Source organism: Bos indicus x Bos taurus, chromosome 7 (assembly GCF_003369695.1).
Source record: "Bos indicus x Bos taurus breed Angus x Brahman F1 hybrid chromosome 7, Bos_hybrid_MaternalHap_v2.0, whole genome shotgun sequence".
Classification (NCBI taxonomy): domain Eukaryota; kingdom Metazoa; phylum Chordata; class Mammalia; order Artiodactyla; family Bovidae; genus Bos; species Bos indicus x Bos taurus.
The window spans coordinates 7,917,467-7,929,759 of record NC_040082.1 but is presented as its reverse complement, the minus strand read 5'-3'; the positions used below and the strand labels follow the sequence as shown (position 1 = coordinate 7,929,759).

Below are 12,293 nucleotides of genomic sequence, written 5' to 3'. Positions count from 1 at the left end.
TTGAAAACGGTCTTCAAGGTGAAAGTAATAAGCCGACCATTTGCCAGTGTCTCTGGAACATACTGTCAACCTTTGATTATGTAAGGGGGCAGTGGTGTGGATAATTAGCAAAGAGTCAATAGTTCCCCATGCTTTTCTATTAACGTGGGCAGGGGAGTGGTTGGTTCAGATTGTTCAGCAGATAGAAGAGAAAGGAAGTCTTTCTCCTCAAAACTTCAACACTTCTTTCTTCTCATTTTAAGCAATAACTTTGTTTCTTATCTCACAGCAGAAAAGAAGTATTATTTCACAGAGGTAATCTGGAGAGAATTTCTCTGTTTTCCTCTCTTCACATTATTCAACCCTTCTGTCTATGCACTAAATCCTCCATTTCATCCATCACTGGTGGGTGCCGTGCATTTCTTTCTGTGGCAGCTGTCCCTTTCTCCTCCCCTACCACACTCCTGCCATTTGCTCTTAAGACCCTGTCCTCTGGTCTAATCAAGGACATTGCTCTAGCAAATCTTTTTCTGTCTTCCTTTATGATTTTTTTTTTTTTTGCTTTTTATCAAATAATTCCAATGAGCAAACACATAAGTTATTTTTCGCTTTCTTAGAAACAGATAACTACAATAATAAAACTCCAAAAAATCCCTTCCCTCCATTTTTTGCTCTTCTTTAGGGCAAAACCCCTAGAAAGAGCTGCTCTCTACACTCTGTGTGCCCTTTGTTCCCGTTTGTCTTTGAGCTCACCTGATGACCTTGAAACAGCTTTCATGAAGGATATCTGACTTGTACGTGGCTGAATGGGTTTTCCATACCGACCAGCCTGTATAAAGGAGCCTCCTCCATCACTCTGGATACCCCTGGGCTCCCCGCCACTTTTTTTTTTCCCTCAGCCCTCATCAATGCCTGACACGCTGTATGTTCACTGAGTCAGGATTCTTTCTTTGTTGACTGCTGAGTCCTAGTACCTAGAACAGCGTCTGTCTCGTAATAGGTACTGAGTAAATATTTACTGAATGGGTAGATAGCTGGATGGTAAGGGAGATGAGTGTTTCTTATTTGTTTTTAAAGTTCTAAGGACTGAATTTGGGTTCTGTTTGGGTGGCATCATGGGGAGGGAGAGAAGGATGTATGTGTGGAAGGAGAATGGGGCTAGAACCCAGGTGTCGCCCGTTTGGCACCAAATCACAATCCTTGGAAGGGGATTCTCCCTGTTTGAGTGAGGATGTAGTGTAAAGGTGGATGATGAGCTTTGTTAGGCCTCAGAGTAGCCAGGTAAGATATCCTCATGTGAAGCTGGACAACCCCAGAATTTTTTGCTCAGTCATAAAGCAAACCTGAGATACGCTAGTTAGGAGGAACTGTTCCCAGCTCTGACTGGCCTCATGAATTCTTGAACAAAATCTGTCACAAACTGTAACTTCTTCAATATATATATATATATATATATTTTTTTTTTTTTAAATGGAGACTAATAGCCTTTTCTTAAGAAGTGTTTTTGGCTTACAAAGAGAGACAGCATAAAAAATAACATATTATGTATATGAAAATCAGCAGCTGCAGTGCCGTGAAAATAAGCCAATGAGATTTTTAAATTAAAAATATTCTACTTTCAAACCTCCTGTCTCTTCCTATTAAAAAGTTCTCCAAGGCAACGAGCTATCACTATAAAAGCTTGAAATCTGTTTTAATCTTAGCTCTGTTGCAGAACTAATGGAACAGCAAAATGGGGCAAAATTTCTTCCATTTCCTTTCTGTATGTTGAGGATTCTGGACTGGAGTTGAGTTAGCAAACACAGTCCGTCTTCCATGCCAGCTGTGATCGTTTGGTAAGGGCAGCCTCGAGTGCTGTGTGGATAAGCATTGGCGGCCACGCCTAGGTGCAGCAGAAGCGAAACCCGAGATTGATTGGTGCTGTCTGCCTTGGGTTTAGGAAAGATGAATGGCAGCTTGCCTGTGTGGTGTCTTTGCTATCTTGGACTTTATAGTCTCTAAGATATTTTTGAGTTCTAAAATTCAATGATTGGGAATGCCTAGTATATTATATGGTGTCTTTGCAGTAAAGGCAATGATAAGATTTTATATGTAAGGTAGTAAAAATATGTTTTAGTGAATGCTTTTGGAAAATCTTATTATCTTTCATAACAGTTTCTTCTAAAGGTTCTGGGTTTTATATATTACTCAAAATATTTTTACATTGTGTGCTACATGATAAGTGTGTGCAAGCAGCATATAAAAGTAGTAGCTAAATTTTGCCATAGAAAACTCGAGTTAGCATCAGTTAACATAATTCATCTATATCAGGTTTTAGTTTAATTTAAAATAATCTTGCAGTTTTACCCACTGGTGTTGTTTCTTGATAAGCCCATAGGAGGTACTATTTTAGTGTCCAGTAAACAAAGCATTTCAATTGCAACCTTTTTAAATTACTACAGAAACTTCTAGAATTCATTTATGCAGTCTTGGTTAAGATAAATATAAGGGTGAGATGTAAGGGAGCAAGCATATCTAGAGACATTTAGAGGTAGTTCAGCTTTAAACATGGAACCATAATTATAATACAAACCTGATCTGCTTCAGTTTATATTTCTTAGAGCAGTTCTTCTTTGCCCACCACCTGCAACATGCCATATAAAATAAGTTGGAAATGTTCAGTCCAGTATATGGATCTAATTTCATCTGTTTCTCAAGAAAAGTATCAAAATAGGATACAATTATGTAACTGGATGAAAAGCACCATTATGTTTGGAATATTTTTAGTGCAAAAACCCAAGTGATCACAAGAAAGAAATGTCAATTTATGGAAGTAAGCACGTGTTTGTCATGTAACTGTTAAGTGTGTCTTACTCATCTTCAAACTTGGCAGTGAATTTGGCACTTAAGTTCTTAGAATTTTTGAATAGAAATAATTAAAATAGGACTTTGGATAAATGTACTTTGAAATACATTATTTCATGTATATATATATATATATATATATATATATATATATATAATCCTGGAGTTATTTGTGGTATTTGAATCATCTGAACCAGTTTTTTCTAATTCCTGATATTTGAAATACTCAAAGGGATTTTTTCTTAAGAACTGAAAAAGACATTTAGATATCTAACGCAGCTCTCTCACTTTCCTTTCCTCACTTTTATTTTGCCTTATATTTTATGTGATTTCTGTGTTCATTCTGGTCATTTGGTTTTATTTTTGTTTTCCCACGTGTTTGGTCTTGGTCATATTGCCTTAGAACAAATACAGTGAAATAAGTCAGATACCACTTTCTAGATGAATCTTAGTGTCGGTCAGACACCGGGTTCAGTGAAGCGTCTGTTAAACTAAGCAAACAGCGGTTTGCCTTCACACCCTGAGCACGTTGTCTGAGTTTCGTCTGGACTGGGTTGATGGTTTTTTACTCATACTATGATTTTGCCCTTTGGTAAGCTGAGTTGGTTAACTGAGTCTATTTTGCCTCCTTCACTGTAAACTCTAACTAGTTGCCTCAGGGTGTCTGTGTTGTGCAAGTAATTCAAGGGCTGGAGGTTGTGCGTTTTTATTTTTTGCTGTTTTTACAAAGTAGTCATCTCCCGCTGGCAGGGTCCACATTGTGTTTATTTTTCTTGGAGCAGTTGGACAGTGCTTTCTACCCAGTAGGATCTCAATATTTGTTTTTTAAATCTTTATGTATTCTTTTATTTAAGATATAGGTTAAGAGGTTATACCATTAATTAGGACTTCACCTATGTGATTCTGATATGAATTCCTCTGGAATCTTAGTTTAGTAACTTTGGATGTTCTCAACTCTTTCAATGTCTCCCCAAACCATTTTTGAACACCTCATTATGAGATCTCCTTCCGGGATCGGAGATATTTTTGGCAATTTCAGATGTCCTATTCCTTTCCTTTCTGTTTTTCTAGATTTATTGAAACTCCAAAGTTATTTTTTCATTGAATATCACTTATAAGCTTTTAGGTGAAAATTTCTGAATAAAGGGTACAGAGGGAGATGTAGGTTAAATTTCTTGTTAAATTTCTTCTTGTCATTTTGATGAACCATGAAAGAGGAAAGAAGAGAATTCCCATATTTAAGAACGTTGAAGGAAATGTAGAAGTGGGAATTTTGTAACTCCGTAGTGAGTCAAAACTGGATACAGACATGTCTCTTCATTTTACATATGAGGAAATGAAATTAAAGGAAGACTGAGTTGTCCAAGAAGCACGCCTGTTGGTAACTGAAGGATCCTCAGACACCTATTCCAGTGCTCTTTCAACCTAACTGTCCTGAAAGGTAAATCATAGGTTGCCCAGATGTCCACACCTCACCTCAGTCCTTGCTTTCTTTGGTCTAGAGTAAATCAAAAGTGACCAGGTACCTCTAAACCTTTTCCTGAAATCGTGAAAAGAGAAACAGTGAAAGATGTGCTGAGCTAGGGGTGAGAGCCTGGGTAAAGGTGAGTGGTGAGTGATTAAACATGGAAGATTTCATGCATCATGCTTATCTATTATTTGCAGAGGTTTATTTTTATTTTTTTAAACTTCACCAAATTGCATGGGCTTTTATAGCAAAGACTAACCATCTCATGACCATCAACACGCCCTCAAAATTGTTTTCTTCCTTTTTCTGTTGTATAGGAATGCATTCCAATTTAGGGTACTTTAACTGTCAGAAATATCAGAAAGAGCTTTTGCACTTTATGCAATCTTCCCAAACCCCTCTCCTGTAGACACAGAGTAAGAGCAATTTTGAAGCAATCCTTGGTGTTCTTCCCATTGCCCTTTCACCCCGGATGAGGCTTTCAGCTAATTAGCTCTTCCTGACACCTCAATGAGAGTTTTACTGTGCTCTACCTCGTAAGGTGGATTGGGGGAGGTCATACAACTCTAGCCTTGCTGGGATTTATTTGTAAAAACCGTACTTTGTTTAGCTGCTTGACACCTCACATTTCGGTTGCCCGAGTGCTCACAATTTAAAGGTTCCAATGAACTGAAACTTACTGTTTTAACTTTAGGTCAGTTTCTTTACTCTGTTTCTGCCTCTTTTCTTTAGGTATTACAAGTCCCAAGTCATAGTGAAGTCATTTTTATTTTGCTTTTTAAAAAATGTGAAGAAATACTGAATGTCAGGATAGGATCACTGGGTTTATTTCTATAGGCACATTTCTTAAAGATTAAAAGGTAATGAAAGAACAAGAAACTCTTAATATTTTTAGCATACACTGTGCTTTGGAAAGGCCGCAAATCAGAGGGTCGTCCATGCTGTGGTAGACCTTCACAGAGGCATGAAGCCAGATAATGTACAATTACAGGCATCGGTGCTTTATCTGAGGGGTCTCTTACAATGAAACTTTTAAACAGGATAATTGTAGACATCTGCTTCATGTTACCTTAGCAGCAACATAGCCATTATTTGTTGAGATCTTCTTAGCTTTTACAGCTTCACACAAAAGGGCATATTGGCAATTCCGTTTTCTATATAATAGGAATACTATGCAAAATACTGAGCTAGAATTCCGCATTGTTGTAGAAATGCTCAATGTCACCAGAGCGATTGACTTGTTCCACCTGGCTTTCAGACATTTGGAGAAGCAAAACATATGTACCTTAATTGCAAAATGTGGGCTTAATGAACAGGCAGCCGTTATGTTATACCAAATGCAACAATCGACGTGATGGCAAGCTCCTTAAGAACATGTCACATTGTTTGGGTTTTAAGAGGCTTGCCTTTGGCAGTGTTTCAGAGAAGAATGTGCTTCTTACATTTGCAGTCCTGTGAGCCAATAATAAAGTGTTCAGCATATGAAGCTGGTGTTTATTTTAAATTGCTATGTCAATATTTTTGTTTGAAAGCAGGTTTGATTCCCTGTGTGGACTTTGTTGAAGCCTTCTATCACTGCTTTTTATTTGAGTTTGATTTAGCTTCCTTTCCCCCTGATTTTGTGTTTTGTAGAATAGCTTGCATGAAAGCCTTCTGATTGGGCTGGGGGGAGAAAGTTGCTGTGTGAATTTCAAAGCCCAGACAATGTGAAAAAGGAGCAAACACTTGCTGAAGGCATCAGAGAAGTGACTGCAATCAAGCAGTGTTGGTTTTGTGACCTTGAAGCTTCCCAGAATAGCTACCACATTGGGAATAATGGAAGCCCTGGATTCAGATGCCTCAGGATGACCTCATCACCAACAGCCCCCTTCCTCTTCCTGACATGTCTCCAGGCTCTATGCCAATGTTTAGATGTTAGCAGGAATCCAGAAAATCAGGCTTTTGTTTTCAAAAATACAAAATAAAGGCAGCCATTATGGAATATTGCATAACTGATTTAATCCTAATGTGATGTCAAAACAAATTTCCCCAGTAGTTGAGAGAATGCTTTATCTACCACAGATACAATTGCTTTGTTGGTGCCGGGTGCTCTTCCAACAAATGGTTGGGCACTTCTCTTCATGAATTCTCGCAATTCTCCATCCCGGGCACATTTCTGTGGGTAATTAAAACGATCTTTTTATAACGGCAGTATAAAACAGTATGCATCATCTAAACACACTGAGCTGAAAAAATATTGTATTCATAAATTAAATTGGACATTTTGAAAGGTTAACGCAAAAGCTACTTTGCTCTCGGTGATCAATAAGGAAAAAAGGATTTCAGGTAATTAAAATCTGTGAAGTGAACATTTCTCATTTGGAACCTATTAAAAAGAATATAAGCAGACAGAGGCGAGAGATAAATATGGAAAACAAGGGCTTCAGAAATTTTGTTACATGTTGGCAAGGGGAATGTAACAACATATATTCTGAGGTCTGAAATAATATAACGTGTTATTATGGATAATATAACAAATTATACAGTCTATAAATTATGTATGTATATTACTTAATTTAAGCATTAAGTTGCAAATTAAAAGTATGCCTACACTGTATTTTGGACTCTGATTTAGTTATCGTTTAGGTTTTTCTTACTCAAGAGTTTGAACTTGGTACCGGTGTACGGCATGGGTGCAGAATTTCCGGTCCATTCCTGACTCACAGAATCACAACCTGCAGTTTAAGGCATCCCCTATTTGTGGTTTATTTGCATATCAGAGTTTGAGAACAGGGCTTTTGGTGCTTGTCCCACTAAAGCGTGTTGCCCTTTAAAAATTCATGCTCGTTTTTTTTTAGGCCCAAATTAATAGTGTTACCTGGGCTAAATATGAGGATAATAATAAACTCTGCCTGGGTTGTTTTAGAGCACGTGACTGCTCACAATGTGGCAACGAAGGGAATTAAATACTAGAGGTGCCAGACTCCAAATATTATTTCTGGGCATGTGTGTGGATGTGTTTCTGGAAGAGACTAGTATTTGAATCAAAGCATTGAGTTAAGCAGATGGCCTTCCCCAAGGTGGGCAGGCATCATCTAATCTGTTGAGGGCCCCAAGAGAACAGAAAAGCAGAGGAAGGGTGAGTCCGCTTCCTGTCTTTCAGCTGAGACATCCGTCCTCTCCTGCCCTCGGACATGAGAAGTCAGCTCCTGGTTCTCGGCCTTTTGGGTGCAGATTGGGTTTTATACTCTTAGAACTGTGCTCCTCCCTCCCACCTCAGGTGGGTCAGTTCTTTGATTACCTGCCTAAACTTTTGCCAGATACAGGATGCTAGACTATAAAATTATTTTGCTTTCTCTTCAGTTTTCATATAGCTTTGAGAACACTGAAGTAGCACATGTTCATTTTAGTTTTGATGTAGAATTGCAAAGATGTATTGTTTGCATGGGCTTCCCTGATAGCTCAGTTGGTAAAGAATCTGCCTGCAATGCAGGAGACCCCAGTTTGATTCCTGGGTCGGGAAGATCCCCTGGAGAAGGGTTAGTCTAACCACTCCAGTATTGTTGGGCTTCCCTGGTGGCTCGGCTGGTAAAGTATCTGCCTGCAATGCGGGAGCCCTGGGTTTGATTCCTGAGTTGGGAAGATCCCCTGGAAAAGGGAAAGGCTACCCACTCCAGTATTGTGGCCTGGAGAATTCCCTGGACTGTATAGTCCATGGGGTTGCAAAGAGTTGGACTTGACTGAGCGACTTTCACTTTCATTGTTTGAATGCTAGAAGAGACTGTTTTGTACAAGGGATTAAAATATATGGCTATCACTTTTGGATAACAAATATTTGTGTGTGTGTATATATGTGTGTACTTTTTTTTCCCCCAGTGACGAGGAAGGCAGGACCTCTGCTGTGTGCTATGCATGTAAGGATGATCTATAAAATACATGGTTTAGAGCACCTAATGCGCATCCTGTAATTCAGATAGGCCAGTGTAGAAGTGCTACAGAAGTAGAAGTGACAAGAAGGGCATTAGGTGCTCAGAGGTGAGAGATGTCACATCTGGCTGAATGGTCAGGAAAAGCCTCAAAGAAGGGGTAGTATCTGAACAGGACCCAAATGGGATAGGGAAATGGTATTCCCAGCCCAGAACACAGCAAGGGCACAGATGCCAAACCAGATTTATTTATGAGGTACCCAGAAATATAATGGACATTCAGGTGAAGCTGAATATATGTGAAGGCAAATGGTGGGAGACGGAGGAATCTGATCACAGTGTGCTAAGCATGTGAACTGGATTCCTGGAAGAAGCGTAATCGTTAGTGACAAAAATGGGAGAAAAGGAGTGTTGTAGGGAGAAGCGCAACAGGACGAAAGGCAGCTCTGCCTGAATGCCTGACCGCTGAAGGCTGGCCACGGACGGGCCACACTGAGCAACGAAGAAGTGCAACAGGACGAAAGGCAGCTCTGCCTGAATGCCTGACCGCTGAAGGCTGGCCACGGACGGGCCACACTGAGCAACGAAGAAGTGCAACAGGACGAAAGGCAGCTCTGCCTGAATGCCTGACCGCTGAAGGCTGGCCACGGACGGGCCACACTGAGCAACGAAGAAGTGCAACAGGACGAAAGGCAACTCTGCCTGAATGCCTGACCGCTGAAGGCTGGCCACGGACGGGCCACACTGAGCAACGAAGAAGTGCAACAGGAAAAAGGCAACTCTGCCTGAATGCCTGACTGCTGAAGGCTGGCCACGGACGGGCCACACTGAGCAACGAAAAGTGCAACAGGACGAAAGGCAACTCTGCCTGAATGCCTGACCCTGAAGGCTGGCCACGGACGGGCCACACTGAGCAACGAAGAAGTGCAACAGGACGAAAGGCAACTCTGCCTGAATGCCTGACCGCTGAAGGCTGGCCACGGACGGGCCACACTGAGCAACGAAGAACTGCAACAGGACGAAAGGCAACTCTGCCTGAATGCCTGACCGCTGAAGGCTGGCCACGGACGGGCCGCACTGAGCAACGAAGAAGTGCACGTGAAGTCTTTGTCAGTCTGAGCAAGGTTTCTCCTCCCGAGGGAAATGGGGTATATGTATCAGAAATCAGTGGCCCCATCAAGTGATCAGCAGCCATATAGTTCAGAGTCTAAAGAATACATTGGTCATTTGTTTGGCCCAAATGGATCTAATAAATTGAGAATCCAGAAAACCCACGATTGGGGGTTTTGATCAGTCAAGCTATGATTGATCACACTTTTCAGTTCAGGACAGATGAAACAAGTAAAGTGATTGGTTCTCGTGAACTGGGAGAGGGCAGGTGAGGTAGGGAACATGGAGACTGGTCTCGTGTAGGGAGCACTGACTCAGGATTCAGACAGGGACAGCATTTCAGGTTCGGTCCTAATTCACTGGGTGACTCTCGGCGTCTCTGCATGGGCTTCAGCGTCCTCGGCTGTAAAATGAGGACAGCCTCTATTCCTGGCTGACATGGATACACTTCACCAAGCTTTCTAGGTCTTTGAAGATCACAGTGAGCAAACAAACTTCAGTTTGGGAGACTGTGACAACCAATATGATGAGGTGGGAAGCTTAAATTGCTTTCTGAGTATCAAGGCAGTACATTTTGTTGAATCGACATTACACAAGTTGATGCAAATGGAACCATTGCTGGACACGCAATCGATAGTGGTAGAGTTGCAGAGTTTTCTGCCTTTCTGACCCCTGGACTGCTGGAGGGGTCAGAGAAGGGTGGGGATTAGAAGCTGTGACTGGGCACATCCAAAGGTGGCTTTGTAGAACAGGGCACGATGCTGGTCCTTCAACAGAGATGTTCTACCGCGGGCTTGTGCCTACGTCTGTGAGTCTCCGATGCTTAAACTGCAAGTGTAGCTTTTTGGCATTCATCACTGTGAATATTGTTTAAGACTTTGGCTTCCAAGTGTCACATAGTTTATGCACTACAGGGAATGTCTGCCAATCAAGTCGTATATCTCAGTGGGACGTATTTTTAAATTCTTGTGACCGTAATCACCTCTCATTACAATTTTCTGCAACGTCTACTCTGGAAAGAATGCTACAAAAATAGAAAAAAGGTTGTATTTTCAGAAAATTATTTGCAGTAATGCCAAATGAGTGAAATTCCTAAGTGTTTCAATGTCAAATAAAAGACAATGTTACCCTGACCTTCTTCAATTTTCATATGGAGCCTTATGAAGTTTGGGTAGGATGAAGAGAAAGGTACCTTTTATTCCCAAAGGTTTTTAAAACCTGCCTTTAGTAGGCACTCTGTGTCTTCTCTTTGTAATCGTAGGTTTTATAGTCTCCTTTATCAATTGTGAGAGGTGTGGAATGCTAGTTTGTATCTTTCAGAAGGGACACCCGGGTCAACAGGCTGGAAGAACTTTGAAAGTTACTTGTATCTTTGCCAGTCACTGCATTGTGTGGGAATCGCTGTAGCTAGTGTGTAAACTACCTTTGAATAAGAGGTAGAAAATGGAATTTATCAGGGGACAATGCCCTTTGTTTAGAAGGAGCAACAAAAGATGAATAAAAGGACACAGCCAGTCTTCTGTGCTTAGCGTCCCATTTTTCCAGATAAAAAAGGGGATAATATTCAATCTTGCTTGTGCGCCGAGGCCTTTGGTACTTTAAGGAGATGGAGGAAGAAGGGAAATGAAAAAGAATAGAGCAACCAATATGTTCTTGAACTGTGACTTCTAGCAGCTGCATGTAAAAAAAACAACCATTACGGTTTTTTTTGAGTGTACTGTGAGGCTTATCCATTATGTGTGCAAACACAATCTGATTAGTATTTGTTATAAGCTCGTCTTGTCTGCTTTTATTATAGACATCACCTTCAGATGTGGGGCCACTGCAGCTATTAAATCAGGAATATTTAGCTATTATTTGTAATAAATGTCAGCAGGGCTGAACTGAAGCCAGCAGGAAATGTTCAGGGCAGAAAACACACTGACATTCATTCATGCAAATTTGCACCAGTGGTAGAATTAATCACAAAGAGGGAGGGTAGAGAATACAATGCATTTATATTACTGGTTTGGCCAGTTCTCCTTCTTCCCGAATATGAGAGTTATAATGAACAGAAAGCAATCTGCTGACAAATAGTCCTATGTGAAGTACAGGCAGCAAGATTAACTTTCCAAAGCAGGCGTGTCTGCGTTTATAGTGAACCACCTTTCCTTCCCTTCACTCTGCCCCAGCCATCTGAGGCAGCTCTGTGGTGTCCCTTTTCCTCTTTAAAAGACATGGAGATGTATCATGCAGATAGCTCTTACCTCTTAAAAAAAAATCACAGGGGCACTCCGAAGAACATTCCGCGAACTTTGCTGAGTGCTGGACCAGACTTACCCTGTTGTAACTCGGGATGCTTACCTGACACTGGGAAGCTATGGCGATAGGAACTTGGCTCTGATGACTAAGCAACTGTAGTTTACCAAAAAAGAGAACAGTCAAATCCTTTGTAATCTGCCTCTGTGTAAAGTGAGGTGACGGCTCCTACAGCTGAATAATCTCCTCAGAGAAGACTGTAATCACCATTATTAAACAAAGCTATTGCTTAAACCGAGCATCAAGGAGTATCATTTAATTCTCTGAGTGAGTAAAGTTATAAACTTCTGGTTATAAAGCAGAAAAGCATTAGAGCACTTATTTTTGTAGAAAGGTGAGAAAAATACAAGATGAAAGCATGCTTTAAAATTTTTCTCATTTACTTATTGCGTGACATTATTATTCATCAGGAAACAAAAATTGCTGAAAGGAGCTGACAGAAAATGTAGGTGACTTCAAAGATACGAATTCTTCTTATGGTGTTTTAGCCCTATCATTCAAATAAAAACATGAAGAACATGGGATAAAAATTTGCTCGATAAAGTTAACACAGAATGCTTTTACAAGTTGTATACTAGTGTTAATCAAATTTAAGCTAAAGTCTTCTAAAATATTTCATTCATGGAACTCAAAGTAATGCTTCTCTAAAACAGTGTCTGTCTACCCCTATCCTCTCTGCGATCATTTGT

The 12,293-nt window shown here is 40.5% G+C and overlaps 1 long non-coding RNA gene across 1 annotated transcript in view; it reads left to right on the top strand.

Annotated features, from left to right (window-relative positions):
- LOC113894957 overlaps window positions 1-6,272 on the top strand; it is a 129,343-nt gene extending 123,071 nt beyond the window's left edge. The window contains exon 2 of the long non-coding RNA XR_003511715.1: window positions 5,924-6,272. This is a non-coding gene — a long non-coding RNA (uncharacterized LOC113894957). The remainder of the gene's footprint in view (window positions 1-5,923) is intronic.
- The last annotated feature ends 6,021 nt before the right edge of the window (window positions 6,273-12,293 follow it).